Source organism: Ceratotherium simum, chromosome 17, assembly GCF_057802395.1.
Source record: "Ceratotherium simum simum isolate JZ-2026a chromosome 17, ASM5780239v1, whole genome shotgun sequence".
Lineage (NCBI taxonomy): Eukaryota > Metazoa > Chordata > Mammalia > Perissodactyla > Rhinocerotidae > Ceratotherium > Ceratotherium simum.
Genome location: NC_141916.1, coordinates 38,640,822 through 38,653,118, shown reverse-complemented (window position 1 = coordinate 38,653,118; position 12,297 = coordinate 38,640,822). Strand labels below are relative to the sequence as shown.

Genomic DNA, 12,297 nt, shown 5'->3' with positions numbered 1-12,297 from the left:
CCGTGTACATAGATGAAACATTGGACCGATCATGTTATTGACCTTTAAAAGAAAGGAGCTTGTTTTTATTTGCTTTTGTGTCCACAGAGCCTCTTTGTGCAAAGGTTAGGGCACAGTGTTTAATAAAAGTTTGTTGATTGAATAAAAGAAGGAAAGGAGTTATTTTCAGAATCTGAAACTTTTAGTTTTTTACTCCAGATTGGCTTCTAAGAGGAAACCTCAGGGGGTATGGTTACTCCTGGGTTGCAGGACATCAAGAATTTTTTATTTGCTCTAATTTCAGCCATCTCAACTAAAGCACCAACCCTACCTCTAACTCTTTTATTTCCTCAATTTCATAAAAGGAAGAAAACCACAGTTAAACCAACTAAAACGTAGTCAAACTTTTAACCCATTTTATACCTTGGTAAAACTACAACCCCTGCCCCAACGAGGCTTTGCACACACCGTAACATGTCCTTATTCTCACTTTTTTCCATTCACAGGGAAGGCATGAGGAAACCTGAGCTCCCTCTTTGGGTCCAACAGTGTAACCTGGCTATGTTATATCCTGTAAAGTCAGATAGTCAGGGAGCTCCAAGGTCAATGTATTAGCCAAGGTTCTCCTGAGAAACAGAACCAGTAGGAGGGATATATATTTATATCTATCTACAGATATAGATATATAGATATAGATATAGATATAGATATAGATATAGATATAATATATATAGATATGGATATATATATGGATATATATATATATATCTATATATATAAAGAGAAAGAGAGAGATTGATTGATTGATTGATTAAGAAGAATTATGCGATTGTGGAGGCTGAGCCATCCCACAATCTGCCCTATGCAAGCTGGAGACTCAGGAAAGCTGGTGGTGTAATTCAGACTGAGTCTGAAGACTTGAGAACCAGGGGAGCCAATGGTTTAAATCCTAGTTTGAGGACCAGAGAAGATGAGATGAGATATCTCAATTTAAGCAGGCAGGAAGCAAAAAATAAGGGGCAGGAGGGGCGTGAATTCCTTCTCCTTCTACTTTTTGTTCTATTCACACCCTTGAGGGCATTCTACTTTACTGAGTCCACAATTCAAAGGCTAATCTCATCCAGAAACACCCTCACAAACACTCCTGGAAATAATGTTCAGTTGGGCACTCTGTGGCCAGTGAAGTTGGCATAAAATTAACCATCACAGTTGAGAAGCACGTGGAACTGATGTTATGCTATTGTTCTCATTTTACGTTTAGATTATACAATAGCTTCCAGCCAAGTGAGGAGCCGATTGATGCCAGAATCTGGATCATGGAATAAGATGAAAAAAAAATGGCTGGGGTGAGTACACAGACAAAACAAGGTACAAAAGTAATTCAATCCATTCCAGGACTTGTGTTATGCCAAGTATTGTCATAAATCCTTTAAAATATAACCATGATTAGGGAATAATCCTTGATTTCAAGAGGCTTATAAATTCTAGTTGGAGATACAGACTCATGAACAACTAGCTATAATAATAAACAGAATAAAAATATAAATAGGTATATAAATTAAATATTGTGAGAATAATGAGGAAGGAAAAAAATACATTGTGATTGGTGATATCAGAATACTGATCTCGATACTGGCATCAGAATACTGATTTCAAATAAAACCCTAATGAATGAGGAAATATTTAAATTGGGTTTTAAAAGGTGAATAGAAATTCCATAAATGGACAATGTGGGAAAGGTGCATTGCAGGTGGAGGGAATTCCTTGAGGAAAAGCATGAAGATATGGAAGGGCCCAGCAAATAGGGAGGCCCTGACTAGTCTGCTGAGGTAGAATCATTTGATGTGGGGTGGAACATGAGTCAGGAAAAGTAGAGGTGAAACCAGATTTATTTAACAAACATTTACTGAGTACTCACTGTACTCTGGGAATATAAAAAGGGACAGAAAAAACAGACATCCCTGTCCTCGTGGAGGTTTATCTTCTACTTTGGAGATGGGGGTGGTAAGACTGCAGCCAAAGAAATGAAAGAGCTGTAAAGTATGTTATGGAGGAATATAACACGGGGACGGGAGTAGGAGTAGCGTTTTCAAATAGGGTGGTCCAGAGGCCTGCTGTGAAGGTAACCTGTGATCAACAACTCGAACAGGGTGAGAGAATGTTTCTAGGGGAAGAGTGTTTTCACAGAAGGATCAGTGAATCCAGTAGTTTTTAGTGTGGTTTCCTTTCAGGAAATAATGGCTTCTCAATAAAATAAAATCCAGAGCCCCTAAGGTTTTGCACTGGAAGGAATATCTTCTGATCATTGATGGCCCTTTGAAAAGGCAGGGGCAACATCCGGGCTGTTAATGATCAGAAGACATTCCTTCCAGTGTGAAATCTTAGAGGCGATCCATCATCAATGCCCATTGGCCCTCTGAGACCAACTTCTGAAATTGACTGGATTTTCCTAAAACATAACTTGAATTTTGTCATTCTTGACCTCAAAAATATTTAATGGATCTCCTTTTTTTTTTGGTGAGGAAGATCAGCCCTGAGCTAGCATCCATGCCAATCCTCCTCTTTTTGCTGAAGAAGACTGGCCCTGAGCTAACATCCGTGCCTGTCTTTTTCTACTTTATATGGGACGTTGCCACAGCATGGCCTGACAAGTGGTGCGTCAGTGCGTGCCCCGGCCACCAGCAGCGGAGCGTGCTCACTTAACCACTATGCCACGGGACCGGCCCCTGGATCTCCATTTTTTAAAGAAAAAATAAAGGTCATAGTGGAGCAGGAGTTAAGAGCCCCAGATGCTCAGGGTAAAATCCTTTGCCCTGAGTGCTCCAGTTGTTAAGAGATGGTGCCAGAGCGGTCCCAGTGCCCTAACAGAGACTACCTTGTCACGGCCTCCAAACTGGCAGGGGGGAAGAAAGTGTCCTAGGTCTTATAGATCCTGGCTAACCCATGTCCCCTCTTCATGCACAACACTCAAGGCCTCATAATCACCATCTGACTTGAGACTATCAGGACTAATCTAATTTCATTCTTTAACCCTGTTTATTTCAGTACCCCAAGAAGCCCAACATGGCAAGGTAATCCCACAACTCCACACCTTACTGCCCATATAGCTCTGTGTAGCCCCTTTCATGATCCCATGGCCTATCTCTCTCCAATACCACCAACACTTGGACTCTGTCTCCTGGAATTCATAGTCAGCCATCAGCAAAAATCCCTTATATCCTCAACCTCTTTTGTGAACTTTCCCTTTATTTCCGAATCCCTGTTAGTTTATTTCACTAGCTGAAAAACCTGGTTCTCCCCTAAAGACACTGCCTCCTCTTTCAACTGATACTTGTTTTCTCTCTCTCATTGTTGTGCGGAGGTAGGTTAGATGCCTTTCTGCTCCTATTGCTACTTCTAGCCCTTCTTCCTTCTTTCTGATTATAAACCCCAACTTTGAGTCTGAAGTCATCAAACCATCAAACTACCTCCTACCTTCTCTTTGTTGTTGTCGTCTAAGGCACCCTGGGCTACTCTCCCTAATTCCTTGAACATTTGAGTTCCTGGCTCACTGTCACTGACTCCAATGTTGTCTGTCATAATTCTTGGTGATTTCATTATTCTTGAGGACAATCCTTCCACCTGCTTGCTCCTCTTGGCTTCCTTTGCTCCAGTGACCTTATCCTCCACCCTAGCTCAGTCTTTGGCTCCCGTGTCATAGCCAAACCTTGATCATTACAAATAATTACAATCTCCCTACAATCTCAATTCAAGTTCCCACTCTCTAATCACCCCCTCCTAAGTTTCCAGCTCATTCTCCATTCCAAAATTCCTCCCAGCTTATAGGTTCTGCCATTCATTGATCTTATCATCTTTTCACTGTGACTTACCCTTTCACGTTCTCATATCCCTCTTTTCCTAGTTTATATTCTATGGTCTGATGTTGGAGTAGTATAAGGAAATAGGACTAGATGGTGTTTGCAAATATTTGTTTAACATTAACTTAGAGAAGAGGTTTATCACTGTCTGGGGGTAGGGCAGAAGAGAAACACTCAAGCCTATTCCCAGCCTGTCCTCTGTTGTCCAAGAATCCCATTTTGGCTTTATACTTGTACATCCCACAGAGGAGAGTTGAAGCTTGCCAAGAAGCTGGATCTTTAGGAGGCCATTTAGTGCTCTCTGATACTCATATATGCCACTTGGGGGAGGGGCACAGTTTCCCTCCTCCCCCAAATGGTTCCAGTTTCTTTTTAACAACATGTAGTCCTCTTTCTGAGGGAACTCTGGTAAAGACTCTTTTCCCCAGGGATTTAGTAAAATCCCAGGGATATTTCAATGTCCCCTGCGGATTTAAGTTGCTGGCTGTTGCTCAGTTGCCTACCCCTGACTTTGGCTTTGGGAGATGGGGAAGCCTCCACACAAAGGAGGTGGCATTTGAACTTGGCTTTGAAGGATTAATAGGATTTTGCCAGAAGTGGTGGAAGAATTCTCACTGGCAGGAAAGATAATTACTGGCAACACTTTTTTTTCTTCACTTCATAATATTCAGGGAAATTTAGATCGCTACTCCTATATATTCATACATCATATGTTTACGGTTCAAAGTAAATATGATTAACTAGATAAAACCTAACTTTATAAATCCTCTTTTTTATGTGCAAAGTAAATATTTTTAAGAAGGAGGTTTGATTTATTTACATTTTTAATTAAATGAAAATTACAGATAAAAGATGCTATACCACTCATCTTCCTAGGAAAAGAAAATATTGCAATGTAATTAAAAGGACGCCTCAAATTATAATTAGATTTGAAATTTAATTATGACTAGAATACTTCATCCTTATGCACACTGACACCTTGTTGATACACAACCTTTAAAGTATTTTTATTATATTTACTCTGAGATCTTAATCTGCAGACTAAATAAAATCCTTAGAATTCAGCACAGAATACAATATGCTGTTTTTTCTGGAAAAAAGTATTGTGTTTTAGAATTTGTGTTTTGACCATTGCTGAATCAGTACAACGTCCAGCTGAAGAACATTCTAAAAATCTCTAGCGGATATGAGTTAGTATATTAACAACTTTCTTAGCTAGAGAGCATCCTTTGGTTCATACCTGTTGGAGTTACTGTCTTTCAAATTGAAGGGACTCCAGGAATTCCAATACATATTCAGGAACCACATTTTCCAGAAAGAAAACTCTTCTTATGGAATGTCAACTATATATATAAATGCATTACAGTTATTTGATGAAATCTCTTCTGCAGTGAGCTCTGGTTAAATCCATTTGCTATAATTAACTTCCTGTGGCACCATTTTACACTTCTTGCAGCTTAGAAAACAATAACTTTCACAGTAAAAATGATTTAGTTACAGCATAACGTGCCCTGATAGAAATGTTTTGAGATAAAGATCCCCACTATGCAATTATTATTAGCTTGATTTGGAAAATATTGTGTGATAAAAACTATTTGAAGAATTGCCACTTCAGCTTATCTAGTGTTGAAGAATGCACGTAATATAAATTGAAGGTCTTTATTCATGAGTCAAAGCCTGAATTCACAGCCTTTGTGGAAATCTTTATTTCAAAATACTTGTTTATTAAATAAATATATATTGAAAACTTATCATGTGCTAGGAATTTCCTAAATTTTGTATAGTATATTGTGGCTCTAATTTAAGCACAGTTATTAAATTGATTGGCCTTCATGGCAAAAAAAATAAAAGGCTTGCTTTCATAATAAACTCAAGAGGAAAAATACACAACAACAAAGTTTGATGATCTAAAATAGACTCATTTTCATTCTCCTGAGTTTGAACTTACATGCTTCACTTAGCCCCTCCTTACTGAACCAATTTTCACCAGACAACTTCTGCTCCCAGATGAACTGAATTTCTACAAATGGCCTGCCTCTGTGGTCCTCTGTATAGGCAAACCTCTCATTGAAGTCGTTATCTCTTTTGAAGGGACTTCAAAGGTCCATTGAAATCCAAAACTTTCCTTGAAGTTAAGTCAAGTTTTGCCTGTTTTAGGGCTGCAGGATTTCATCCAGAAAAGCCTGGGTGGTTAACAAGGAAAGAGCATGTTAACCTAGTTGGATTTCATCACAAGTGGAATTTGGTCTGACAATTTTGGCTCTGTTAGGGGGTTGAAAGCATATTCAGCTGTGGAAATGATAAAAGGATTCCCCTACCTGGTTTTATAGCACAATAGCTAAAAGACCAGCAGGTATTTCCAAGCATCTTTTAGTGCACGTCTCAACTGCTACACCAGCTGGATCTCCAGTGAATGAAATAACTCTGCTGTTAAAGCATTTGAATCCCAGTCAAAGTCGTTGACAGTAAAAATCCAGGTAGCTATGCAAATTGGTCATTTCCTTAAATAGTAATTTGAGTTTCACTAGGTGAGCCCTGCTGATAATGACAACTAACATCTGTAGCATGTTTCAATTCACAGAACAACTTTCACATATATTATCTCAATTAGTCTTCACCACAACTCTATGAGATGAAGAAATGGATGTTCAGAGAGATGAAGTGACTTGCCCAATGTTATGCAGGTAGTAAGTGGTGAGCCAGGATTTGAACCCAGACATCTGAAGCCCAGACACAGTGGGCTTTCCCTTAGACTAAGAGTGACTGCTCGTGTGGATGATTACTGATTCATAGATCATGATTCAGAGAAATAAGAGCTGCTTTGTCTTCTTTTGGGAGTCCTATTTCTATTCCTCTGTGAAAATGGGGTAAATTATATTTTGAGCTCTGGGCTCATATTACTAAATCTTCTTATTTTTCAAGAAAAGCTGGAAATTCGGATTTTTTGTGGACAACATGCCAATTTGTAAACGTTGACAACTGTGTTAGTTTGGGTCATCATTGCCAACTTTTCATCCCTTCCTGGTAGTAGAATGATACATCCACAGCCTTTACCATGTAACTCTTTTGGGCTTCCCAATAGAACAGATAGAATATTTATCACTCACCACATTGGTTTTGGATTTGGTCATGTGATTTGGATTGCCTAATGAAATGAGGGACAAAGTCAGCTCTGGCTTTAAAAAGCGCCTTTATCTCTCACCCCACTTGCTCTCCTGCATTTACCTTGAGAAAGGCTCCTTCTGCAGTCCTAGACTGAGGAGACACGTGGAGCAGTAAGGAACCCTACCTGTAGTTTGCAACCAAGTTCAGTCAAACCCAGCAGATGCCAATGGATTCCTGCTGAGCCCAGCAGAGCCCCAGCCACGAGGCAGGCCTATGAGTAAGAAATAAATATTTGTGGTTGTAAGTCATTGAGAGTTGGGGTTGTTTGTTATGTGGCAAATCCTGACCAATTTAAACATTCTTTAGAAAACATTGCAGACTAAGTTAGATAAATCTATCTTTATAGATTTATAAAATTTAAAAATAGATTTATAAACCTACAGACTGCATGCAGGCAGGCCACATCCCGAGATTCGTGAGATGGACCTTTGGCAATGTCTTTGCCAATCCCAGCATTTAGATCTGTGGGGAAAAATTATGTCAAATCTTGGGTGCATATAATATTTAGAGAAAAGAGGTTGTTAATTTAAGGCCTGACACCTAAACAACCTCTGTGCTCCTTGCCGGGAGAGATATATAAACTAAGGCATATAACAATTGAAGATGGGGGAGTGAAATGAGAGATTTCATTTGGATTTTATTTATTTACTTGGATTAACGGGATCGGCCTACATTTTCCTCTGTGAGCGCTATTTTATACATATAGGCCTAATTGTTAGAGAAGGAATTTGTTTTCTTTCATCTACGTTTGTTACAGTAAAAAATTTTTAGACTTCCTGAGAAAAGTTAGAAGATTTGGACCTATATTTAATGTTTCATCCTTCTTCACACTGAAAGGGGAATCTTAATTATTGAGAGAAATATCCCATGCTTACTAGGTCTTGAGAAATGCAGTAATTTATTTTACAGAGCAAACATCACCTGGGGAATTAAATAAGATTTACTTCTCTGCAGTATTCAGGAGGAAATCAGCATAGGCAGACACACAGCAGAGAGAATGGCAATAATCTCCAATCGCAGAGATAGCAGCTTGCAGATACCCCAGCTGTTGATAAGACTGAGAGAGAGAGGGTCACATCACATCTTCTGGAATCAGTTGCCTCCCTCTAAGCACAGCCTTCCATACCTAAGACAAGAGCAGTTGTGCACATTGTCTAGTCTGGACATGACCAGGACCATTCAACTGAGCCATTTCATTTTTATAAATGTTTGATACGATGGCAGAGGACAGTACTAAGAGCACACTTTTGCATGAATACACTCCTTATTGATCACTCTCAGCTTCCCCAGGCTAATGCAGCCTAGTCTACACATTTTCCTAACCTTGGAGCAATGGAGCTAGTATAAGAGTCAGTTACTCAGACTTCCATGTGAGTCATACTAACAGGTCCTTAGACCAGTTAGCAGGTCTCTCCTGCTACCCAAATAATTGTTTAGTTTTGATTGTGATAAGTGCCTTGAAGGAGAAGTGCAGGGTGCTGTGAGGCTGTATTATTACAGGCCCCAACTAGACTATGACATCAAGGAAAGATCACTGAATAAATAAATTACACTTAAATGGACACTTGCAAGAAGGGTGAGTGGTATTTAGCCTGAGAAAGTGGGGGGAGGGTTATGGGGTTATGTGGAATGTTAGAGAGAGAGGAGAAAATATTTGAAGTTCTGTGCTAGTATTTTTTAAGGTGTTACAAGTTTTGAAAAAGCACCCCATGAGATGATTCTGGTCACTTCCCTATGCCCAATTTAGAAACAGTGTTCTATGCCATGAGTAGAAAAGAACGTTTGAGGAGGTTAAATATTGTTGGATAAGTGAGAAGTAAAATCAGTAAGTGCTATGGTTAAGAGCCTGGAAATGAATATCAAACAGACCTGGTTTAAATCATGGATCCCTACTTACTAGCTTTGTGACCTGAGGCAAGTTACTTGTCTAACCTCTCCAACACTCATTTTTTTTCCATTTGCAAAATAGGGAAAATTATGCGTATCTTAGAGGGCTACTATAAGGACTAAGTGGAACAATGGATGTAAACTGTTTAGCACTGTGACTGTCAGATTGCAAGCATTCAGACATTGGTGGCAGAAAGGCGAGAGGTTCTATGGATGGAAGGACCTCAGGGATCTTTAGTGGGGATAATCTTATATTTGTAAAAGTCTAATCTGTGTATATATCAACTCATTCATTAAGAATTCGAACCTGCCCGTCAAGTTGTTTTCTTTCCCTTAGGCAGGTGTATTAGTTTTCCAGGGCTGCTGTAACAGAGGTCTACAAACTGTATAGCTTAAAACAACAGAAATGTATTCTTTCACAGTCTTGGAGGCTAAAAGTCCAAAGTCAAGGTGTTGGCAGGGCCATGCTCTCTCTGAGACTCTGGGTAGAATCCTTCTTTGTCTCTTCTTGGCTTCTGGTGGTGGCATCAAACCTTGGCGTTCCTTGGCTTGCAGCTCCGTCCCTCCGATCTCTGCCTCTGTTTTACATGGCACTCTTCCCTGTGTGTCTGTCTCTGTCTCTTCTCTTCTTCTTATAAGGACACCTGTCATATAGGATTAGGGTCCACACTAATGACCTCATTTTAACTTGATCACATCTACAAACGTTATTTCTAAATAAAGTTACATTCAGAGGTACTGGGAATTAGGACATCAATATATCTTTAGGGGGACACAATTTGACCCACAGCAGTAGGTGAGTGAGCAATTACAAGGAAGAGCCTGTTCACCATTGATGGAAAGGACTCTTTCTGTGGGAAGATGAGGTTTCTAATCATAAATGATTGAGGCGCCCCATTCCTTTTGTTCCTAGAGTTCTAGACAGGCCTGAATTATTAAATTGGGGTTCTGAGTCCTTTAAAATGTACATTTCTCAGTTCTAAAAGTCTTCTTGTGGATAATCTCAGGCCTTGTCAAAATTTTCTTCTCTCTTATGATAAAGAGAGGCTGTTGAGGAGGTCTAGACACTAAGAGAAGTTAATCATTTTAAAAACTGATTATTATGGGGCCAGGCCAGTGGTGTAGTGGTTAAGTTTGTGCACTCTGCTTCAGTGGCCCTGGGTTTGCCAGTACGGATCCCGGGCATGGACTTACACACTGCTCATCAAGCCATGCTATGGCAGGCGTCCCACATATAAAATAGAGGGAGATGGGCAAAGCTGTAGCTCAGGGCCAGTCTTCCTCAGGAAAAAGAGGAGGATTGGCAACAGATGTCAGCTCAGGGCTAATCTTCCTCACCAAAAAATTAAAAACAAAGTAATTATGCTGGAGGCGGGATAATATAAAACAATCTATTAGCTTGACTGTAGACTCTTAATGTAGCTCATTTTAATGGATATTACTGGAAGATTCATGATCTTTTGATTGTTTTTAAGATTAAACCTAAGAACAACATTGAGTGTTCCTGCTTCAATGGGAGTTCCTGCTCTCCTGCATCCATTATTCCATCAGTGTGCTGGGGTTCATTTGTATAGTTTATAGTGACAAGGACATATATACTCTCATAAAGGGATGAAAATTGATTTAGGAATTTAAAATTAAGAAATTTTTCTTCTCTGGACTAGATCATATTTAGAATGTTGTAATCATATATAGAAAAAAAATTTCAGCCCCATAGTGAAAAAGACAGTCAAAGGGCTTATGTACTCTTTTACTCTTGGTTGTGCGCATTGCCTATGTGATATTTAGATACCCCATCAATGTGCTCAAGCCCTGTTGTCTGATGATAGGAACCTCCCTGTCTGCCTTGCATGGCTCAGTAAGTAAGGATGCATGAAAATAGAGTGGTGCCTTCAGTCTACAGCCAAGCCCCAGCAGGGAAATTTTGGGCCACCGTTCAGCAAGCAAAGAGACTAACTTGATCTCAGACCTCCCCACTCCACCCCACTTGGTTTATTAAAAATAAAATGTCTCCTTCAAGTCCTACTCTCAGGCAAAGTCTCAGCTGACCTCAAACAAAAGGGCCACGTCCTTTCTCAATAGATTACAGAGACTTATATTTAAGCTGGAGATTTTCACATGTTATTTATTCTCCCTCAGTGCAGATATTTTACTGAGATGGACACAGTGACTTCAGTTGAAAAAATGGCTACAGTCTGTGTTTCCTTAGCAAGGAAAAATCATTGCATGTCAGGAGCTTGGAGATTTAGTCCCTGGGAAGAGATTTTCCCAAAGATTCCCCTACAAACATAATATGAGAAGACAGTACCATTCCAGCTGGCCCGCTGTATTGCCACTGGGGGAAGATTTGTTATCCTGGGGACAAAAAAATATTTGTCTTCAAATATTTCTTACCTGCTATTTGCAGAAAAGACTCTTATTATTTTATTATTGGTATTATTCATGATATATGTCATGTTTATTGTTGTTATTTTTGTTGTTATTGGTGGTAGCAGTGTTGGTATTCCTGTTTTATGAGAAACTGAAGTTGAAAGGGGTTAGGTGGCTGATCGCAGATAACACAGTACATTAGGGGCAGGGCAGAGCCTGTGTACCAGGAACTCCAGAGGCCTAGGGTTGAAATCAGGTCTCTGATTATTAACCCAGTGCTCTCTTCACAATAGCATCTTACCAGTATCTGATAAGGCTTCTGTACATGTTGACATTAAAGATCCCAGAGAAGAGTAATGAAAATGTTATAAGGCTTGAGAAATAGGACTTAGTTTTGGGGGACAGTTGGAGAATTGGTAATCTAGGAATGAGTTTAAGCTCATTCTCAAATACATACAGAAGCTCCATTACAAAGTCCTGACAACACGGCTTCTGGAAATGGAAGTGAGACCTTTTCCTGTACCATTAAAGTTGGGGCCAGGCTATGACAAAGCAAACAGTTGGGTGACATTGAGCGTCGTGTAATTCAGGCCCGTTTCTGCCCTGTCCTTGAGTCCTTGGCTGTCTCTACCTTTCACCATCAGGTTGAGAGGATACAAAAGACACTTGGGGAAAAACTCCTGCTGGATATAATCATCAAAGATGATTATTGTCGAGTATATTATTTCCTGCTTTCATCTCTCCTCGGTTCTCTGATTTCCTTGGCCCGCTGTTGGATGCTGCCCCTCCTCCTTTTAGTGATTCTCTGGGTCCACAGTCCATTTGGCGCTTGTAGCTCCAGGAGGGAGTCCCTATCTTTGGGCCCAAGGAACATATACTGGTCAGGCAGGTGTTCTCTGCTCACCATACCTCTCGGCCAAAGGAGAAGAATCAGAGAACAAGTGCATCCTCTTCCCCCAAACACACACACTCCTCTCCTCTCCTCTCTTCCCCTTCCCTCCCCTCCTGTCCCCTCCCATCCCCTCCCCTCTTCTCTCCT

At 40.1% G+C, this 12,297-nt stretch overlaps 1 long non-coding RNA gene across 2 annotated transcripts in view; it reads left to right on the top strand.

Annotated features, from left to right (window-relative positions):
- The first annotated feature begins 1,201 nt into the window (after positions 1–1,201).
- The window catches only part of LOC147914777 (uncharacterized), a 140,121-nt gene continuing 129,025 nt past the window's right edge, over positions 1,202–12,297 (top strand). For both annotated transcript variants that reach the window (XR_015554894.1, XR_015554893.1), the window contains exon 1: positions 1,202–1,325. This is a non-coding gene — a long non-coding RNA (uncharacterized LOC147914777). The remainder of the gene's footprint in view (positions 1,326–12,297) is intronic.